The sequence below is a fragment of the Caretta caretta genome, chromosome 6 (assembly GCF_965140235.1).
Source record: "Caretta caretta isolate rCarCar2 chromosome 6, rCarCar1.hap1, whole genome shotgun sequence".
In the NCBI taxonomy this organism is placed as follows: domain Eukaryota; kingdom Metazoa; phylum Chordata; order Testudines; family Cheloniidae; genus Caretta; species Caretta caretta.
The window spans coordinates 95,528,209-95,551,178 of NC_134211.1; positions in this window are offsets into that span (position 1 = coordinate 95,528,209).

Genomic DNA, 22,970 nt, shown 5'->3' on the forward strand with positions numbered 1-22,970 from the left:
ACCTTTTGCTTTTTTTTGGTTCCAGTTCAGACACTGATAACTTCTGTGGCCTTGGGGAGGTGACAACCACTCTGTGCTTCATTTTTTCAATCTCTAAGGTAGTGTGGAGAATATTCACAGATGCATTATGAGCATTAATTTATATTTGTGAAGGACTATGAAGATTATGTGGGCTAAATACTATCACTGCTATTATCTATGGTACTCTGCATGTTTGGAATGAATGGTTCCTGACAGATTTACAAGCATTGTTCCTTTAATATACAGCTCACAATAAGGGGTAATATAGAGTCACACGGCCCCAGAGAGAGCTGCTGGAGATAGTGGCCTCGGGCAAGCCTCTGGGAGTACGGATTTCAGCCACTGTGACATCTCATAACAAAGTGGGGTGTGGCACTGCTCTGTTCCCTTCTAAATCCCTCAGATACTCTAGTGCAAGGATTAGAATTATTCCCAGTCTCTTTAAAGAGATGCAAGTGGGGGGAAGGCTTTCTGCATCTTTTACCCCTTTGTACACAAGTACAGGGACAGACACAAAGAGCCCTCAGCCTATTCTGGCTATTCCGGAAAGTTAATTATTAGTCGTATTGATTGTTCATTGTATGTCTTATTTTTATAATGCACCGTCAATGTACATGCTGATATAGGTCTAGTATGCCAAACAATTCACAGCTCTCTGTCCTGGTAAATTTATCATCTAAAGGCACAGCAAATAAAATACAGTGCAACACAAAGCAAACACATGATTTGGTTGCATTGTACTCCTAATGATTCAGGGAATAGGTGGGTCTTCTGAATGTAGGCTGAAGCCGCAGGGATCTCGTTCCTTTAGTTACTGTTTAGATATAGATTCAAACGGCAAAACTGGGAGCTGAATGTTAACCCCGCCTCTTCCTCTTTTTCCATGCACCAGGCATGCTTGGGAATAAATTTTCCCTCCATGTCATAGAGATAGGAACCAAAATTGTTCCTCCCAGCTTTGAGTTCAGATTCTGAACCCCCAAACTTTGGAGGTGTTTTGGGTTTTGGTTTGGCGCCATCTCTATTTACCATCTGCCATGAATTTAGAAATCTCTCTGAACAAGGTTCAAAATCCAATGTCAATAGAGGCCTTTATATTTCATCTTAAATGTAATCTGTTTGTTCTGGTTATTCTCTTTGAAAGAGCACTTTTGTATTATGTTGTTACTGTAAAGAGCCATGGGCTGTGTACTCCAAGAGGCATTCAGGATGATTTTGTACCTTAACCTAACCATAACAAATAGCGTGTGTGTGTGTGCGTGTGTGTGTGTGTGTTCAGGATTTAGTATTCTTTTGTCTATATACTCCAAAGTAATTGCATTTATTCCCCCCAACATGAGAACGCACAGAGACTGCAGATCTCATTTCCAGTAGTGGCCTGGAACAGGGTTTGAGTTACAGCAGTGCATAAAGGACTTCATTTATATTTTATACGGCCACATTGAAAGGATCCAAGAACCTCTATGGGGAAAGGCTAGAAAACAGTCTCAGACGCATTACCAAGCTTGTTACACTATCTGCTTTGTGGTCCAATGTCCTAACAAGAAATCAACAATACCCAATCAGAAAGCTTTCAGTAAATTTATTTTTAAAGAGACCTCCACTGCATTGTAGATTTCAAGAGTGCAATAATTATTTTCTGGAGTTCAGCAATGGGTTTCATAGAAATTGAGGTTGGAAAATGAATTGTATGAAATGGAAGTTGAGAGGCTTACTTCATTTGGCTGCCTGTTCCTATAATCTGTAGTTGAAAAGAATATATTTCCTGGTACTTTTAACATCAGGCCATCTCAGAAATTTGCAAAGCTCCTTTTTTACGTTAATAATAAATGCAAGCAGAGAGAGAGAGTTAAAACTAATTTACTATTTCACCCCCAAATCAAATACTTTTATTCAAAATTTAATGTGTGTATGTGGGAGAAACTCAGACAACCTAAAAGCACCCTTTTGCCAGGATGTTGATTAAAAAACCAACCCTGTATATATAATTTTTGAGACAACTTTGTGAGGAGGACAAAATAAAACAAAAAATTGTACCATCAGGTCTAAGAGCTGCTAAAATTAATCTTTCCAAATTAATTATATGACAAATTTAGCTCCTTATTTTATTTATGACTCATCTCTGAAATAATCCTGAATATCTATACTAATATGCTTGTTCACAAGTAGCTGCCTGCATGGGCGTGGAGATGCCCAAGTAGCAGAAAAATCTCTTGCATAGAGATATATTTTCTACATGTTCCAACCCCAGAGTTTGTATCTGGGTGTCAGAAATGTGGTCAAACATTACAACGGGGATTGGCAACCTTTGGCACGTGGCCCGCCAGGATAAGCCCCCTGGCAGGCTGGGCTGGTTTGTTTACCTGCTGCGTCCGCAGGTTCAGCCGATCTCAGCTCCCACTGGCCGCGGTTTGCCGTTCCAGGCCAATGGGGGCTGCGAGAAGCGGCATGGGATGAGGGATGTGCTGGCCGCCGCTTCCTGCAGCCCCTATTGGCCTGGACCTGCAATTGGCCGAACCAGCAGATGCGGCAGGTAAACAAACCGGCCCGGCCTGCCAGGGGGCTTACCCTGGTGGGCCGTGAGCCAAAGGTTGCAGATCTCTGCATTAAAACAAATGGATGATCACCCAAGCACAGCTGCCCCGTGATTTGTTTGGGCAATTTCCTGTTCATAAGTGTTTGGGGATCCAAATGGAAAATAGAAATAATACCATGTGATGTTAGTGCTCCAGTCACACGTTTTGAATATTTGATGGATCAACTGTTTTCATTGAATAATTGGATACTGAAAACCTTTGAGGGAGAAGGGGAAATTTAAAACAATCCCTACTTTTCTGAAGCCTTCCTGCACGTCATCAGTATTCATAAGCAGCAAACAGGGCAATGGGATTTTAAGGTCTAATATAAAAGTTCCACGGTGCAAACTTCAGCAACTCAGTTCATGCTCCTTGGAATGATGAGGGACTAGTTTAACCATGCTTTGCTTTACTTCATTCATAGACTATTGAGCCACTCTACATATACATGGTTACTTTATTTGGTTTCCTAATTAGTTATTAATTATCCACTATTATTATTTTATCAGCTACTTGGATTGTACTTACTTTTTTCAGTGGAAACTCAACTAGCCACCTCCTGCCATTTTATCAGGGTGGTCCTACCAACTACTGCCTTGCTGCCAGTCACAAGAAGGGGAACCACAGCAAATGTTAACCCACATGCCTATTTCCAAGCTTTCTCTCTCTGGAAGAAGGACAAAGCCAATGCTCTCTCTCTAATCTTTATGAAGACAGTTTTGATGGAGTGAGGGAACTCAGATTAACAATGGCAACATTTATTACTGCTCTGTGCTCCTCTCCCTTTTCAATTTTGACTTAATATTACAATGATAATTCAAGAGTGACATACTTACTGTTCAGACAAGCCATCCTTTGACCATATGGCAAGACATTATCACTGCTCTTGGAAAAGAGGTATATATTCCAGGGTGCAAATCCAGACTCCAGCACTGTTTAGTGGGTATGGTGGTATAGCTCGTAGAGACAGCTGGTATTTTTTACAGACCTCCCTTTTACTTCTCCACACATTAGATCATTGATTTCACATTGCTACCCCCCTCTGAAGTTTCTATCCCCACAGCACTTGGCAAACTTATCACCTTAAATGTTCAGCACTTTTTAAAGCCAGTGATTGAGGCACTTTTGCTGCTGTGCCAAAGGGAGCTTTCTATTATTTAGAATGGGAATTGCAACTCCTCTAGATAAATGAGGGAATGTCCAATGTGCATTGGGGCTCTAGAGGATTAATATATGTACCTCAGCCATCATCTCATTCTGTGTCCACCCACTCCCTGTCCTCCATCATTTCCAATTTGTTGCTTTCACTCATTTCTGGCTTTGCACCTTCTTTCATGACACTCTGGATACTTAGATCAGCAGGTGATTGCAATTAATTTTCACTAAGCCTCAACTTTCCCCCCTCCTCCTAGAAACTCCTGAATGTGTATCCTGTACTGCGAAGTATTCTGGATGTAATGACACCCATTGTGCTGTGTTTGTATTGTACCAGAACATCTGGCTTTAGCTTGAATTGTTCTGTGCACATGATGGGCTAGATAGACCTATGCTCATGCACCAGTTGAGGATGAGGCCTATGATACCTGCAATTATAAGTTTCTTGTAGCAAAGACCTGATACATGTTTTGCACCTTTCTCTTGGTGCACAATGCCTTGTACAACAATGATGCCATATCACTAATAGTAGGTCAAATTGCAGGCACAAAAAGTGGTGGGTTCAGTTTGCAATTTATTTGTCTTGGTTCCCAACTCCATCTAAAAATGAGGCACTTAGAAGTTGATGTGTTTTTGTAGTGCACCTGCAAATAATTATGAATGCAAAATTAAATGTAAAATTATTTGCATGTGGAATTTTATAGGCACAAAACTAGAGATCTAGGAATGTTTAGATTGAAAATCGGACCCAACAGTTCTACAGCAAGCATAATTTTGAAGTCCCTTTGCAATACTGAAGGTCACACTCACTAAAAATAGTCAACAACACATTGTTCCTCTATAAGTCACTTTCAAGATTTTGTAACAACGTACAGAATAGCATGTAGCAGCTGGCTTCAATTTACAAGTACTGGAATTCCAACAATAGTGCTTTCTGCCATACTCTTTTGAGCTACAGTCACGCTATTCTCCATACCCCATCATTCTGTTGCCATATTTTTCCTTAACACAGATTGATCAAGCTGTAGGATGTTAAGCAGACATTTTCCTTGACCTCCAGCCAGAAAAACAGAACTAACTGCAAAAAGTTAAGGTACTTTATTTCCTCATAGCAGAATACCCAAGATTATGAGGATTTAGATATTTTCAAGACTTGTCAACAGCACAGGCCATCTCACTGTTACAGTCCATTTCATAAGCAATCGTTATGCCAAAATTCTTACAGGTAAAACACCAAATGCTGACCCAGGAACATTGGGTGGGAAATAATTTCTTCATATTTTGTGGTCTTGATCTTGCAAATCCATTTGGAGTGGGTAGCAAAGAATACAAACCTGTTGCCTTCCAGCAGAAGTGTGAGTTGGACTATAGCTGTAAGTAAGGTCATGTGAGAGGGACAGTATTTTGCACAGAATGGGAATCAGCTCCCTAACTGTCAAGAGAGCTGAGTAAAAATGAAGTGAGGTGCTGAAGAGACATGGGCTAAAGTGTAGCATGCTACTGAGATGTTTAGCTATAAACCCTCCCTTTACACCAAGCACCTACTGTTAGGCAGGAATAATCTGTTGACCATGCAGGTCTGAGAGCAAATGCTCTGGCACTCCATGCTCTGTTCATCACTTTTTGCCTGTGTTTATACATGTGCCTGTGCTAGACAGGATCAACACTTTCATTGATGTCTGTGGAACAAAAGCTGTCCCTGCCCACCTCTGACTTCACACCTTCAAAAGAACCTTTGACTTTTTGTACTCCAGATGTCCCCTCTTTTCTTTTTCAAATCCCTTTATAAAAGCCACTTCTTTCATGTAGCTTTCCAACATTCAGCTCCAGGCCAGCACTATGTCTTGGCCACCAAGGATTTTAATTGCTATCAAAACTGATGGTCTAAATGAGAGGGCTTCTAGATACAAACACCCTAATCTGGCCCTTCTGTCACTAGAACCTCCCCTCTCCCCTCCAAACCCAGAGCAACCCCCCTCCCAGTCAGATCCTCAGTGTGTTTAGATGAGGGTTGGGGGAAGTGTTGATGTGTTTCTACAATACGCCACAAGCCATCACCTTCAGCTCCAAACTAAAACCTCTCCAATGCATCATCAAGGATCTACAACCTATCCTGAAAGACGACCCATCACTCTCACAGATCTTGGGAGACAGGCCAGTCCTTACTTACAGACAGCCCCCCAACCTGAAGTAAATACTCACCAGCAACCACACACCACACAACAGAACCACTAAGCCAGGAACCTATCCTTGCAACAAAGCCCATTGCCAACTGTGTCCACATATCTATTCGGGGGACACCACCATAGGGCCTAATCACATCAGCCACAATATCAGAGGCTCATTCACCTACACATCTACCAATGTGATATATGCCATAATGTGCCAGCAATGCCCCTCTGCCATGTACATTGGTCAAACTGGACAGTTTCTACGTAAAAGAATAAATGGACACAAATCAGACATCAGGAATTATAACATTCAAAAACCAGTTGGAGAACACTTCAGTCTCTCTGGTCACTCGATTACAGACCTAAAAGTGGCAATACTTCAACAAAAAAACTTCAAAAACAGACTCCAAGGAGAGACTGCTGAATTGGAATTAATTTGCAAACTGGATACAATTAACTTAGGCTTGAATAGAGACTGGGAGTGGATGGGTCATTACACAAAGTAAAACTATTTCCCCATGTTTATCCACCCCAACACACACTTTTCCTCAGACATTCTTGTCAATTGCTGGAAATGGCCCACCTTGATTATCACTACAAAAGGTTCCCCCCCCCACCCCGCTCTCCTGGTGGTAATAGCTCACCTTAAGTGATCACTCTGGTTACAGTGTGTATGGTAACACCCATTGTTTCATGTTCTCTATGTACATAAATCTCCCCACTGTATTTTCCACTGCATGCATCTGATGAAGTGAGCTGTAGCTCACAAAAGCTTATGCTCAAATAAATTGGTTAGTCTCTAAGGTGCCACAAGTCCTCCTTTTCTTTTTGCGGATACAGACTAACATGGCTGCTACTCTGAAACCTGTATACTTACGGTGCACCACAAAAATTAAATAATAACAGGGAATATCATTTTCCCATAAATGCAGCAAACAAGTCCCCCACTCACTCTCAGATGTGGAGGTCTAATGAATTGGAACTTTCCACTGCAGATGAGAGTTTGGCTCATTTTGGTTTCTGAAATCACTAGTATATGTTTGTGTAGCTTTTCTATATGCTGTACATCAACCCAGGCATATTTTCCATTCTATAGTTTGCTAGAATATGATTAGTGACAACAAATAACTTTAAGCAGAATGAAGAATAATATGCATGCACTCATGTATGTAAGCAAGCACACATGCACACACACGGCACACATATACACAGAGCTGATTTCTTTTTAGATGCTTTCTATGGGTTTTGGAATTTGAGGTAGTTGAAGAAAGCCACAAGTTAAACTGCCTGGGTAACAAGATTTTATGCAGCATAGAGTCACCGCTTGTACTTCTGAGGTCAAATCCTGAGATTTTACTAAGGCAAACTCTCATGAAAATTAAGGAAGATCTCAAGATCCAGCTTTTTTTTGGTTTATTATAATCTGGGATTTGTTCCTACAGGGTGAAATTCATCCTTGTGCCAATGGTCAACCCCAGGCTCACTTAATGAATTCCACTTAAGGGTAATTTGAGGATTTAAGTGGTGCAGAGTTTATGGGCAGGACCTCTGCAGAGTGAATTTCACCCATGGAGAATATTATTTTAAGGTGAGTTATTAAGTAGCACTGGAATCAGCCATAATATCAACAATCAGTGAGGAACTCTTTAGGAAAAATACACTCATTACACTCAATGCTGACTTGCTGAATAAAATGTCACCAGCAATTTCTTGTTGTTATTTATGTTTGAGTTATTGTTCATTCTGTCCATAGAGGAAAGTATTTGGTACACCCACAAACAGCACCATGACTATTCATTTTGTTGTCAGAACAGTTAATCAGTGGCTGTAGTGGTCCCTCGCTCTCAAGTCGGGAGGGAGGCAACTTCACCTCACTGTGTCAGGCATCAGCACTCAGGCTTTTCTCCTTCTGGCAGGGCCAAGCAGTAAGAAGCCTATAACACTGTAGTTGCCTAGCAGAGAGAAACAACCAGTAAGTTTGGTGCTTTAGCCCCCTCGGGCGAGGCAGAGCAGTGAGCAGTCCTTAGCCCACAGTCTCCTGGCTGGGGCTGGTGGTAATTAACAGCCTAAGGCTTTGGCCCTTTGGGCGGGGCAGAGCAGGCAGCAGGCTTTAGCCTAAGCCTCCTGGCTAAGGCAGCCAGCAAACACTCAATCTAAGGCTCACCATCTCCTGACGAGGGCAAGCCACAAGCCAAGGACAGGGCTTCTGGCCTATGGGTGCAAAGGCCACCACCCCAGGGGTGGGGTTGGAAGCAGGGAGAAGTAGGGAGACCCGGGCTCACCCAACTCTACCAGATCCCAGCCCAGAGCCCTAACAGTGGCAGAGTGTTCTCCTACTGGATCAGTGGGGAATCCAGCTGCAACACGCTGACCGCTACTCCGACAACAAAACTGGACTAAAATCTGGTTTCCCTGGGCTACTCCCTACCACAGTCTGGAGAGGGGATTCTGTGGTCCAAGGGTCCTCTGTCTCCCCAGAGTATATGGTGGATGGCAGTCCTGGCAACTCCTCTCAAGGGTCGGTTTCCTCCAGAAGCAGGGTGCTGCACACCATGGGCTCAGCTGTGGTGGTCAACAGCAGACTGGAGAAGTCTGTCTCCTTCTGTGGCTCTCGCTCAACTGAGCTGCAGCCCCTCCCCCCCCCCCCCCGCCCTTTATACTTCCTGTTCTGCCCTGGTATTTCTGGTGAGGGGGAGTGGGCAGGTCTAGCTCTGCCTACCAGGGGGAGGGTGGAGGTCCCTTGCTCTCAAGTCTAGAGGGAGGCCACTCGGCCTCACTACAGTGGCAGAGCTGTGAAACATGCACAAGGTGGAAGATCATTCTCTGCATTAACTTCCAATTCGGTACCACCCCTTTGCTTTTCAATTCCTTGAACCTACATGTTTACCAAAAACATTTTGAGAGCCAAAAATGGATTTATTAATACAACCATAGGCCAGTTCTTGCCTGTGATGTTTGAAAATCCAGTATAGGTGGGATGGTGCCATAGGGCTCCCTTTTGGTGGGTCTCAGTCCCAGTGAACAGGTCACAAAACCTGCCACAACTGGCAAACTTGTTGGCAGTCTCAGCAGAAAGACCAAGGGTTGAGTGGACTCTGAGATAGAAATCCCATTCACACCTAAAGTTTGTCCCTTCAGGGGATGGTTAAGGCATGTGACTGGGGAAGTGGATGCATTTACTATGCTGTGTATGTCCTGTGAAAAGATGGATTATTAGTCTTGCCTGGCATCAATAATTACCATCTGCTTTCCTACCAAAGAAGGGGAGGGTAGAATAATTGCTCATTTGAGAAGCTGTTGTCCAAATCTGTCCATCCAGTTTTAGGAACATAAGAATTGGAATATGACCCAATTGTTTCTATTAAAATGCTCTTTAAAGACTGATTAAAACAGACTCAGTTGGTGAACTACCTACGTGACTCCCGCAGGGAATCCCAGAATACTCACAGTTCCTAGATCCCAGGATGGTTGCTTCAAATATTCAAACAGGATTTAAAATGGGGATTAAATGGCAGCATGGAAGAGATTTGGACTCCACAAAAGGAAATATGTTATGTAAACCCTACTGTGCAGTTCAATGGGAATTATGTTTCTTTAATATTTAGAATTAATAACTGCCCTGTCAGAAATGTGGCCCTCTTAGTTCGGAACAGTGCAAGATCTACTAGCTCAAAGAACTGTGAAAAATGTAGGGCTTACCTAGCACAAATGACATATACAAGAGTTTAAATTACACAATAAGTGTGCACAAAATATACATGTTTAAACATAGACACTGATCCTACTGATTGTGCATCATACAGTGGTTCTGGCGATTTGTTAGGTAGCACTCTTCCCTCTGGTACTGAATCAATGCCACAGGTTGTTAAGGGGCCCGGTGTTTCTATACATGTTCTCTTTTGGATAAGATGCAAAATGGAGGCCATTTGTGATCATCAGAGATTCAGGTCAGGGATGTTCTCAAGGGTCATGATGTTAATTCCAGCATCCTGCACAGATTAGAATTTGGATAATTATATTCTGCCTCCCTAAATTTCACCTGAAGTTTCAGTTGGATGTTGTTCTTCACTGCTTATTCTACACTGCTGTTCAGAGTTGCTTTGTCATTCTAGAGGTGGCTGCACTGAAGTGGCTGATGTGTCTGGGTGGGTGGATGAAAGATGTCACACACACAGTTTAAAATCTTAATTTTAGAGAGATCTGATACTGGGTGCTTCATTTGTACCTTCCAATAAGGACCTCATGTGGAAGTCTAACTACCTGATCTGTGGGTGCAAGCACATCCTCATTTGTGCTGGCCAATAACTCAACTCGTAATTATTAGCAAGAGAAAATTGACAAAAGGGAGCGTGGATTTCAAAAATTAGGGCCAACATTTTCAAATGTATCTACCAAAAATTAGGCAACTAAATCCATGTGTAGGAATCTAAATAAGTGGCCTGATTTTCAAAATGATGAGCACTCAGTAATCCCACAAAAGTGAGTTGTTGGGGCTCATCACCCATGAATATCATGACACTTGTTCAAATATTTTAAGATTTAAGTGCTCAGGTTTGAAAACTTTGGCTCAGGTTTATTAGTCTTGTAAGGCCCTAAACTTATAAAGACTTATGTGCATGCTTAGCTTTATTCAAGTTACCACATGCATAGCACTTGGCAAATCAGGGCCTCAATATTTTTGTAATCATTTTCTCTAAAAGATGCTATATTCATTCATTCATTCATTCGTTATTATATGTATTCATACAATACTCAGAATACACAACAAGCTGTAGAGATAATGCTGGGGCTTAACAATCAAAGGCTTTGATCCTGCAAACTACTCCAGGTATGGAGCTTGTTGCAGAATTTGGACCTAAGCAGAAAGATGAATTAATTATAGGGGAATCTGGTGGCAACATCTGTATTTAAATGGACTAACACTTTATATTATCTTGTGATTTCTTGGGGAGTCTCTCTCCTCTCCTTTGCAGTAGGCCTTTGAAATTTGGAAAGGAGAAAGGCTGGGGCTAGAGACTTGATTTTGCTTTCCCCATGGAATTCTGTTCTGGTTTGGCTGAGTTATAAAGCGTTAGAAGTCGTTATTTCTGTCACTTGCATTGTCAGCAAAAATTTGGCAGCAGGGCAAAATAATATATGAATAGAAACATTCTCAAAGTCTGGGCCCATGTAATTGTCAAAGCAACAGCAGCAGCACACACTGTGTGCTGGGAGCAACCTCTTGTAGAAAAGGAAAGGGGGAGAGGGCCATACTCACTTCACCTTGAGTATACACCTTTCCAAACCCATCATACAGCTCCAACAGTCCATCCCCACCTCTGGGGCAGGACCCCCATTCCCACTCCTCAGACAGTGCTGAAGGTTCAGTGTTCAAATTCTGTTGTTGATGCATGATAGATGGCTGGTTGCAGTTGTATGTAATAGATTTTGTTTTATATTTACTCTTTTAAAAACACACAGGAAATTATATACAATCAAAAATATGTTGAAAGAACATCATTTAGACTGCAAACTCAAACATGCAGAAGTTAAGTAACACTAGATTAATGATTGCTTGTGCTGCCACTTTAATTCTGTCCTCTGTGTATGTTTGCGCATCATAATATACTCTTTAATTCCAAACTTGTGTACTATTCTCTCCACAGGATGCCTGCCTCATTCAGTGCACAGGATAGCTGCAGAAGGGGACAGAAATAAAATTACAGGAACAACCATTACTCTGGTATTTTCTAACTTTCAAATGCTTGACTATGCAACCTAGTTTGCATGTAATAAACATATGTAAGATATTTATATTGTTACATAATAGCGTAGGATATTTGCCAACAGAATGAGGCTTTACATATTTTATGGTAGCCAGGCAGTTTATGCTGAGCCTGCTCCTAAGTGAGGTTCATTTAAATGCACACAGTAATCTTACAATGCCATAAAATACATTAAATAGGATTGATATATGCCATTCCCATTGTTCACCTTTATATCTAAAATTAAGGAGCGAGTTGGGTTGTAATAGAAAGAGACCCTGAGACCTTGTATAAGAGACCAGATGTGAGTCCTGAGGCCTGAATTAAAGTAGTGGTCAAGCCTTGCTAATATAAAGTTAGCAAGAGACAGGCTGTGAGCAGAAGGTGGGCCCTGTTATAAAACATGCCTGTGTGCAGGCCCACAGAATCTGGCAAGAACAGGGCTGGTATTGCAAAAACACACACATTCCTGAGAAGTGCTATGTACAGGACACTCATGCAAATACATTCCAGAAAGTTGGTACCAGAATACCCCAATGCCAAGTATGGTACAAACACACTCCCTGAAGGTGATACAAGGACACACTAACTCCCTCGTAAAGATAAGGTCAGGATGATGGATAGAGATGTTTTGATCAAATCAACACATACAAGGTAAAGGGTGGTAACTAACCATGTTGGAGGAACAATACATAACTCGTTTGTATCAATGTATAAAGAGGGGTCTCTGAGGGAGTGTCTTTGTCTAGCCTAGCGGTAATGGAAAGTCCCACCATTCATGAGCTGGTCCATTGTCATCGGCATACATGTGTTAGTGGTCCTGTAACCATTGAGCCAGGGCATTAGCAACATGCTTCGTCAGCAATAAGCCTGCCTGGGTGCCTTCGCTCCTAATCAAGTCTTGTAGTCTTTGTGGGCAGTTCGACCGAGATCTGCTGTGTCCGCTATCTGCACAGAGCTGGGACAGCATAGTGAAAGAACACACACATGCAGCCAACATCTGACAACACTGATCATGCAATAAGGTTTTCTTCTATCCCTGCATTAGCAAAACTAGAAAGACCCTTCCCTCTCCCCAGCCAAATTGTTGTAACTTTAACTTGCAATTACTTTAAAACAACATATGTTCCCTTAATGGAAAGAAATAGCAGTAGAAATATTTTCATGAGATTTTTTTTTCTTGTCTGGATTTCATTAATCCAGCTGATGGTTTAACTGCAGAATCTCTTTCTAGTGAAATTTTTTTTTTTTTTTTTTTTTAGATTCAGTTCAATTTGGTTCCGTGAATTAATGGTGAAAAGTTGCCCTGTTTGCTTCTATTCATCTGGACAGCAGGAATGTCACAGGATATTTAAAGCTTCCTCCTCCCCCAGTTTGCCTTCAAGTCTCAAAGGTTTGGATCTCACTAACAAAAAAATTCTAAGCTTTTTTTTTTTAATAGTTCCGCACAGCCTTTTTCTGCTAAGATTTGTAACTCACGTTGCTTTTATTTAGTTCTCAGTGTACAAGGGAGGAAAGTGGGGAGCTGCATCACTGATTTCAATAGAGGAACATGGGGGAAATGGGAAAGCACAACTGGTCTGGACCATGTTCTGAAGTAAAGAGCAGCCAGCAGGGTCTAATTCTCCACTTCTTTGCAATTTGTGTCATCATTTACACCTGTGCTCAACGGGTGTCGAATGCTACCATTCTGAGGGTAGTGTTTTTACAACCTATTTGCAGTGGTGTAAATGACTATTCAAAGTGCAAAGCAATGAAGTTTCAATTCACTCATGGTGAGAGCAGGTTGGATAACACAGCACTTTTATTCAGTGCATGAATATCCAGATCAAATGGGTTTGGGAGAATTTAGTTCATAGGCTCCTAAGCCGGTATTCATGCTAAGGATTTAGGTGCCTAGAAAATCACAGGAACAACACTGAAATCCACAAAGACTGAGTTAGGCACCCAGGCTCCGGGCATCTTAGGGCTCGTCTTCACTACCACGCTACATTGGCATTGCCGTATCAATGCAGCGGCGCTGATGTAGCGCATCTGGCGAAGACGCGCTTTTTCGACAGGAAATCACTCTCCCATCAATGTAATTACTCCATCTCAGTGAAAGGCAGAAGTATCTCCCCCCAGCATAGCACAGTGTAGACACCACTGTAAGTCAATGTAAATTATGTCGCTTGGGAGGTGTTTTTTCACACCCCTCAGTGACGCTTTTAAGTTACATTGACTTAAGTGGTAGTGTAGACAAGCCCTTAGACTATGATCCACTCAGCCAGCACTGTAGGCAGGGATCTGTCTAAGCTAGCCAATGGGAAATGCTGATGGCAGGAGTGTGCCTTAAGCGCCACATGTCTCTTGAAGTTGAGCATCTAAGTCTGGGCTGCAGGGAGATGCTTATCTCTGCTTGTGATTCACAAACTGGGGAAAGATAGTTGTTTGGCTGCTTATATCATATGCAGAACCCAATTTGGTGGGTGTGCTTGGAGGCTGCCCACACAAAAGAGTTGGGAGGGAAGAAGCCCTCCTTGATAACCTTTAGCACCTGGGCTATGGGAGACCCCTGGTTCAAGTCTTCCCTCCTCCTGATGAGGCAAAGGGCTTTAAACAGGGATCTGCCATATGACAAGCAAGCACTCTAACCACTGGGATAATGGTTATAAGGAAGGACTTCCTCCTCTTCCCCATTTTGTGTGGAGTTAGGCAGCCTCCTCCTTCAGCATGCCTACTGAATCAGGCCCCAAACACCTATTTTAATAGACCAAACACCTATCTTCCCATGGTTCATGAGTCACACTGGGGCATAGGTGGGAGACAGGTGCCTGGACGCTTACTCGGAGGCAGCAGAGTACATGCTCAGAGGCAGAAACATAGGCATCTTGGGAGCCTTTACTGAAAAACTTAGGTGTTGAGAGAGTTTAGGTGCCAACAGGTTTGGTAGCAGCAAAGCAAGGGTTTTGTGCGTCACAGTGGGGCCTAAAGAAGGGACTTACACACCTAAGTACCTCTGTGGGTCCTACCACCAGACTCAGATCCTCAGGCATTAGCATGAGTCATTCTTCTACTTGACTCCTATCCTTACACCAGGAAGTGAGCCCTGTCCCTTTATCTTAGCCTCAACATAAATAAGACAGCACAGTCTTGTTATTTCTAACATTGAAAAAAATCAAGCAGCTCATCTTTTATGTTTTTTTTCCATTTCATATTTTGTTTTTTTAACTAGAGATTTTCAACTTTTGTGGTTTTAGATGAGTGATATTTGTGTATAGTAGGGTGACCAGCCGTCCCGATCAAATCAGGACTGTCCCGATCTTTAGGTCTTTGTCCCACGTCCCAACCGATGCATGGTCGGGACGCCATTTGTCCTGATATTGCGGCTTTGGCCGCTCCAGCGTTTTTTTTTTTTTTTTTGCTTCAGCAACTCCGGACACTTTTGTGGGCAGGGACATGTGCAAGGAAATCTGAGTTAAGAGGACACTGAGCAGGGGATGTTAGAAGAGAGCAAGTATGATCCTACAACATGAGGAAAGTCATCAGATAAATGAGATTTCACATCCCAAAACAAAGAGACCTCTTTGTTTTTGTAGTGATATAAAGCAGTGGTTCTCAAAGCCAGTCTGCCACTTGTTCAGGGAAAGCCCCTGGTGGGCTGGGCTGGTTTGTTTACCTGCTGCGTCCGCAGGTTCAGCTGATCGCAGCTCCCACTGGCCGCAGTTCGCCGCTCCAGGCCAATGGGGGCTGTGGGAAGGGCGGCCAGCATGTCCCTTGGCCTGCACTGCTTCCCATAGCCCCCATTGTCCTGGAACGGCAAACCGCAGCCAGTGGGAGCCGTGATTGGCTGAATCTGCGGACGCGGCAGGTAAACAAACTGGCCCAGCCCGCCAGGGGCTTTCCCTGAACAAGCGGCGGACCGGCTTTGAGAACCGCTGATATAAAGGATCCCACAGAGGAGCTGGCAGTGATGGGGATATATTCTTTCTCCAAACAATCAACTTTGCTAACAGGGATGGGTGGATCTGTAGGTGTCCCTTGTAGGAATGCTAACAGGCCTGATTGACATCAGGTTTTATTAACACATGAAGGCTTTAATACAGCAGAGTCTGAAATGGAAGAGAGAGATGGGTATTGAAAGGCAATGATGGCTCTTGTTGTATTCATGATTTCCAAATCTAACATTGTCTATTTGATTTTTGTTTTGTTTTGTTTTGTTTTTTGTCTTGTCAGGGCAGTGTAACGCTACTATGAATTTACAGATAGTCTCCCTGTGATTGAAATGCAGGGTGATTCCATCTGGGTTATTTGTTTTTCTTTTTAAAATGTTTTTTTTTTTCTAGTTAGGGATGAGCTTGCCCTATCTAGTAGGGAGAGAAGAATGTTTCCCTCAAGAGTTATGTTGCCCACATTTGGCCTCTATATTATGATTCTCAACTGAAGGCTTATGGTGCGGTACAGACCACAGAAAGACTAGGTTCCTCCCTTAAGAGCCTTACACTCTAAATAACAGCAACTATGATACATTCCCTGCACTTATTTTTTTCCTTTTATTTTTTTTCTCTTTGTTCTTCTCCCAGGCTAAGGACTGAGAAACCGGAATGTGAACTGCAACATTTGCATTAGAAACAAGCTTTCACGCATAAGTGTTTGAGAGTGTTCAAAGTTAGACATTACCAGATCACAGCTTTTACATGTCCTCCCACTATGGCTGAGGGAAGCCATTTGTCTCAGTTTAGGCCTTATTATTTTATACACTTCTGAGATGCCCAAAGCTGCACTATCAGAGGCTGAATATATACATTAAAGACAGCATCAATGATCCTTCAGGAGAAGAAGCTAGAGAATCCACTTTCCTCTCTGAGACAGTCAAGGCCACATTGTTCTCATTTTGTAATTTTAAATAAACATAGAAAATGAGTTAGTTAATACTGGTACAGTACTCTGAAGTAGTAAAGGGCTATATAAATGCTAAATATTAATGATACTCATGCTAAGCCAGCCATGCAGAGATCAGTGAATTTGCTACTGCCCTTTCCAACTTGTTAAAATTACTGCCAATAATGCCCCCAAAGTTTCAGTGCAAGGCTGGTGTGGTAGAGAGCCAAGCAAGCAGAAATACTAATGACATTACACTACACTTAGCACCGTTCATCTGAGGATCTGGAAGTGCTCAACAAACAATAACATTGTTACAATGACATTTGCTATACTTCTATTGAGTAGCTAAGTTCTACCCATTTTACAGCTGGCTAAAATGAAACCAAGTGAAATTAAGGTCAACATTTTCTGAAGAGGCCACTGATTTGGGGTACCTCATTTTTGAGTGCCCAACATGAGACTGTGTCATCTAGAATTTGAGGGTGAGACACTAGATCATTCAGAAATGGAGGTACCCAAAATCAATGGCCATTTTTGAAGATCTGTCTGTGAGTGGCTTACTCAGGGTTTCAGTAACAGAACCAAGACAAGAACCCAGGATCCCTCAATACTAGTTTCTTGATCCAACCACTAGACAACACTCCTGCTACTGTAACAAGTCATATTTCTATGGCAATGATTCTCTTCCTGCCATATGGAAATCCAAGGACCAGGAGTTTGCAAAACTAGTCGTTATATTGTTCTTTCAAATTCTCTCCATCACTCTTAACCTGTGGTTTTCTTCTTGTTATCAGAGAATATCAGGATAGAGAGGTTTGAATAAAACAAAAATAAACTGAGCTTTGCCCCAACCAGAATTTGTTTTGCAATCTGAAAAACTTCAGGTAACTTAATTTTCTCCAAATTATTTTCTTATTTTATTTTTTAATCCATGTCTCTGAACTTCTTGTGCTGAGACAGAACTCAAAGAGACAAAATACTATGGGAAAGGCTGTCTTGGGACATTCCCAAACTGACCAGGGTCAGGACGTACTGAAAATCTCACAAGAATGCTTGTTCAGTTTTACAGGTCAAGAGCTTCACATAAGTACTCAAAGATGTAGATTCCTATCTGAAACTAAACGTGAGGTTCATCCATCACTGACCATTTTTAAGTTTTGGCTTTTGGTGACGGCTGTGAGCCCTGGACACCTCTAATCCTGCCTGGGAAACTGAGATTCATTTGAATACAGGCCATGGAAATTGAGATAAATAGAGAACCTGAATGTTGGTTGTATTTTCAATGCTCCAAAAAATTGACATCTACAAAATGCTCTTCAATCCCCCTCCACAATTACTTTTTCAAGGATGACTGGAGGCAGCTTAGTTTGGTTCAGGGACTATTGGCTGATGGAGGATTTTCTAGGATTGTTGTATGTGAAACCAGAGTTCTACAAACACTGCTTATATTTTTTTTCTGCTCTTTCTTTGAATCATTCTCATGGATTGTTTTGGGAGATCTGTGCACCAAACCAAATGTAATAATAAAGATTAAATATATAATATAACAAATCTGTGGCCACCTTGGAGCTTAACTGTTATCACTAAGCTGCATGTCATGACCACTCAGAATTTCAAAAATGACAATAGAGATAGAATACAAACCCACCTTCTTCAAAAGCATAGGCCCCTACCACTTGAGCTATAGGACAGTCTGCCTTAGCTGTTGCAGTAGATGGCCTGTGGCACAGATCTGAGCAGTTCTGGTTCCATCTAGCAGAAGAAGGGGTGTACATATACACCTTTAACTTATACTGTAGTTGGCAACCATTACAGAAAGTACCATGCTGTTCAGTAGCAAAGCAACACCTCCTCCTTTACTACTGGGTTCCACTGGTTTGTGGCACATCACATAGTGATCCTTTGAAGCATTTGTTGAGACGCTAAGGACTTGGGAAGGAGTTTAAGAATAAGGTATATGTTTTAAAGTAGTCTTATCTTATTATTTGAATTAAGAACAAATACATCTCAGAAACAGGGTGAATTTGGACAGGAACTACAATATCAATGCAGCATTAGGAGCAGAGTCAGTAGTTCACCATTTACAGGCCAGAGTATACAGGCAACAAATGCATTTAACATGACAACTTGTGTTCTTAGAGGACTTGGATTGGATCCAGGGGTAGATAGATCCGGGTCACTCTCATTGTAAGAAACCTGGGCAGAGAAGGACCTGATCAAAATTGTGACATATTACACAAGTGACGTCCCAGGTACATTGTTCAGGAATCACATCCTATATGTTGCACCCCTGTATGTCTAATGAAAACTAAAGACTGGAACCTGTAACACTGTTAAAAACAAAGTGGAACAGTCAAAAAAGCCCAGCTGGCAAATAAGGCTTAAAAATATCCACATTTCCCCTTTCAAATAAATCATGAGTGTGGGGACACTCCATCCTGAGCTATTGTAAAAAGAATCCAGGCATATTTGGAGTAGAAATCCCCTGCAGATTGCAGCATGTTACTGGAAGTGTGAACTAAACAGAAGAACATTCCAGCCCCATCCATTAGCAGATAACAATGACAGTGCCTAATAATATCTGTTGCATATGAATATGTTCAACTATTCTAAACTTCAGAAACGGAGACACAAAATAGATTTTCCCAATCTTAAATCTGCAAATCTTACTGTGATAACAAATGAGGGAATCCGGTAAGGCCAATACCAACTTATCCTATGCATTGGTTCTGGTATCTGTCTGGGTTCAGGACTTTGAACAGAAAAGCAATAGAAGATCTCAAGAAATGTGGCAGAGAGCCAAGTTCAGAGTGGTTGATCTCTCTGGCAATTAAAGCTGGGTGAGCACTTCATCATCATATGTACCCCAAAAATGAAAATAACAAAAATATAAGAGTCTGGTTGTGTGCTGAACATCTCCTTAATGTAGCTCTTCTTCTAACATGGGATGAAAGTTTATTAATCACAGAAGCATGATCATCAGTATTTGCATATTGTATGTGATAAACAGGAAAAATACAGTTAAAAATCTGTAAAATCCTATGAAGGATGATTCGAGAAAGGGCTAAATCTCTCCAAGTAAGTTTGGGGAGTTAAATTACCTGTGCTGGTGGTAACCTACACTGAGAGGACAGATTGCAAACTTGCTTACATAGAGCTCCTGATCTAGGTGGCTAATAGATGCTTCTTTCTACTTTGATATCAGGTTTCAAAGTTAAGATAGATCCAATGGTATCTGGTTGCCACAGAGGTGATTTAATTACAGTGATGGCCAATGTGATTCCTGTATTGTCTATTTCTTACCTATATCAATGGGATGTTGGAAGAGTTAATTCATTAAAGGGTTAGCTTGGAAATAATAATTTTATATGGACATTTTATACCTATTGTTGCAAGTGTAACCCTTAAAGTTATTTTAACTGTGAGTGATTGAGAAAAATATACCTTCCTTTGTCTTTTCAGTTTGCCTGAGTATTTGGAAGCACTTTGTGCATCACCAGCTTCACTCTTCTGTCACTTGCACATCCTGTCTCATGCACTACCATGGTGACATCACTCTCATGCAGCTCTCTAGCAGAGCTTACATACATATTACATAAATATTTTCCCTAGGGTGTGCAGAATGGTGTTTACATGTAACAGCAGCAGCAAAGATGAAATTGAATAGGCAGCAGTCAGGTATGTGCATAGATTGAAAATGGAGGCAAAAGTATGGGTGGTCATGATGGGCATGTTTAATACTGCTCTTGGGAACTCTTTGCATGCAGTGTTGACAGCCCAAAGCATTCAAAAATCATGAGAGGGGCTTACAAATCAAATAATAAATAATTGGGTTCTTTTTACTTGCTTTCTGGTGTTGTGGCTTTTAGGATTCACATTCTCAAACTTTTCTCTGAAAATACAAGGGGTCAACATTTTCTGAGGTAATAATCTGATTCCAGAAGCTGGGGCTGCAAGAACAACAACAAATACCAGGAGAATATCATGAAAATTAGGAGTTCTGTGTTGAATCATGTAAATATGCAGTACCAGACCCTCTCCTATACTTACCTTACACCACAGACACTTTTAAACATAGGAGGGTGAGACACAGACCTCAGCTGCTGCTGTAGTTCTGCAATAGGTAATTTTAAACATATATGGCTGAACCATCGATCTATCTAGCTATTTTGGAATATTATGATGTATATATTTGCAATAATTCCTAGCGGCACCAATCAAGATTTAGGATCCCTTTGGTTCTCAGCCCCAAATTTACATATATATAAGAAAGCTGGTGCCTGTCCCAAAGATCTTTCAATCTAAGTGATAGAACACATTATCTGAATGTTCCCAATGCCTTGCTGTGAACCAATGACTCTCCACATAAGAAAGATCCTTCTGTTAGATTCCTTTTGATAACTGTGGAATGAAGACACACCATCTACAATGGGATTTCAATTCCATAAAATATAGTATATTCTAACCCTAAGAAATAGTTGGAATTTTTTTTCTGCCCATAATATATTATTTGACTACTTTCCTATAGTTTTTGTCGATCTTGTTATTGCTGCTAGTTTGAGCCTGAGTCTCCCAATGCAACTTGTGAACCAACACAGAAATAATCTAAAATTAATCAGTGATCTACATTAGCGTGACTATGTGAAGGCAATTAGTAAATTAGTGTATGTATATGTCTATATATACGCTGTTTAGTGATTATTTTCCAGTCATCCAACTTGTAATATATTGTGTGACAGGGTCAGGCCAGATGGCTACAGGAGAGTGAAAGAAGGTAGATATATTAGCCCCAGATTAAGCAGATCCCTTTTTTCTGAGTAAGATAATGGTCTATTCCAGAACAATCAGGAAGTTGCTGGACGCAATTAAGGCAGTCAAATTAGGACACCTGGAGCCAATTAAGAAGCCATCAGAATCAATTAGGACAGGCAGGCTAATCAGGGCAGCTGGTTTTAAAAAGGACTTCACTTCAGTTAGTGAGGTGCACGTGAGGAGCTGGGAGCAAGAGGTGTGCCAGAAGCTGAGAGTGAGGAGGCATACTGCTGAAGGACTGAGAAGTACAAGCATTATCAGACATCAGGAGAAAGGTTCAATGGTGAGGACAAAGAAGGTGTTTGGAGGAGGCCATAGGAAAGTAGCCCAGGGAGTTGTAGCTGTCACGCAGCTGTTACAGGAGACACTACAGACAGCTGCAATCCACAGGGCCCTGGGCTGGAACCCAGAGTAGAGGGCGGGCCCGGGTTACCCCTATCCCCACAACTCCCTATTTGATATAAGAGGAGTTGATCTGGACTGTGGGTCCCACCAGAGGGGAAGATCTCTGGCCTGTCCCCCAACACATTAGGTGGGCCAGCAGAGACTGCGGGGATTGTTCTCCTCCTTTCCCCCATGCTGGCCAGTGATGAGGTTAGCCAAGTGAACGGCAGGTTTGTGCCACTAACAAAAGGAGCCAAAGTGAGGACTGCCATAAATCTCTGATGTGAGCAAATCTGCCAGAAAGCACAGAACCCACCAAGGCAGAGGAGGAACTTTGTCACAATAGCTTTTTCAAAGTATTTTCAACCATTCTGAAGATCAGAATAAATGAAATTTGAGCTCCTGATATTCCATTAAGTGTATGATAATAAAGAAATAACTTTAAAAAACCCATAAAACCTGCCTCCTAATTGCAATCTAATTTTCCAACATGCTTTTCCAGCTTTGCCCCTTCCCATGGCACAACAAGAACTCTGTACTGAGGTGGTGTGTGAAAGAATTAAAGTCTGCTTGCTTTGCACTGGGCACTTAGATCTTCACTAACAGCTCACTCCACAGGTTCCAGTGGGATAAATTACATGGGAGGGTTGTTAAACAACTCACGTTTTTTGAAGACTGAATGGTGACCTGCTAGCAAAATATTAATGATATGTACAGCTGAAATATGATGTCAGAACCTGAAGTGCTGGAACCTGGGCCGTGGGCTATAGACACCACCAAATCACCACAGAAAGCTTATAGCAAAAGCCTCTGGGAAGACCCTGTGAGGCTGGGCTCAGCAGAACGTATCACCCAGCAGGTCCTAAGTGGCATCCCCTCACAGCTCACTGATTGGCCAGCACCAGTACTTAAACCAGGAAGGCCTGAAGGGGTGCTGTCTGAGCAACAACCTAAGCTGCTTGTCTGTCTATGCTTCAGACCCTGCTTCAATAGACCTTAGACTCTGTCTTCTGACCCTGGTTTGTCCTTGACTTTGTTATTCAATTGTTGTCTATAACCTAGTGGCTGACCCTGATCTCCTGGTAACCTGACACTGCCTGGGTCCTGATGTCTGACTTTTGGTCTACCCACTGGCCTGCCTCTGATCTCCAGGTACTTGAGTTGCTCTTACTCCCACTCTGACCACTAGGTATGACTGACCATGTCCTGGTTGTGACAAGTAATGATTAAAAACTGTCCGGGGA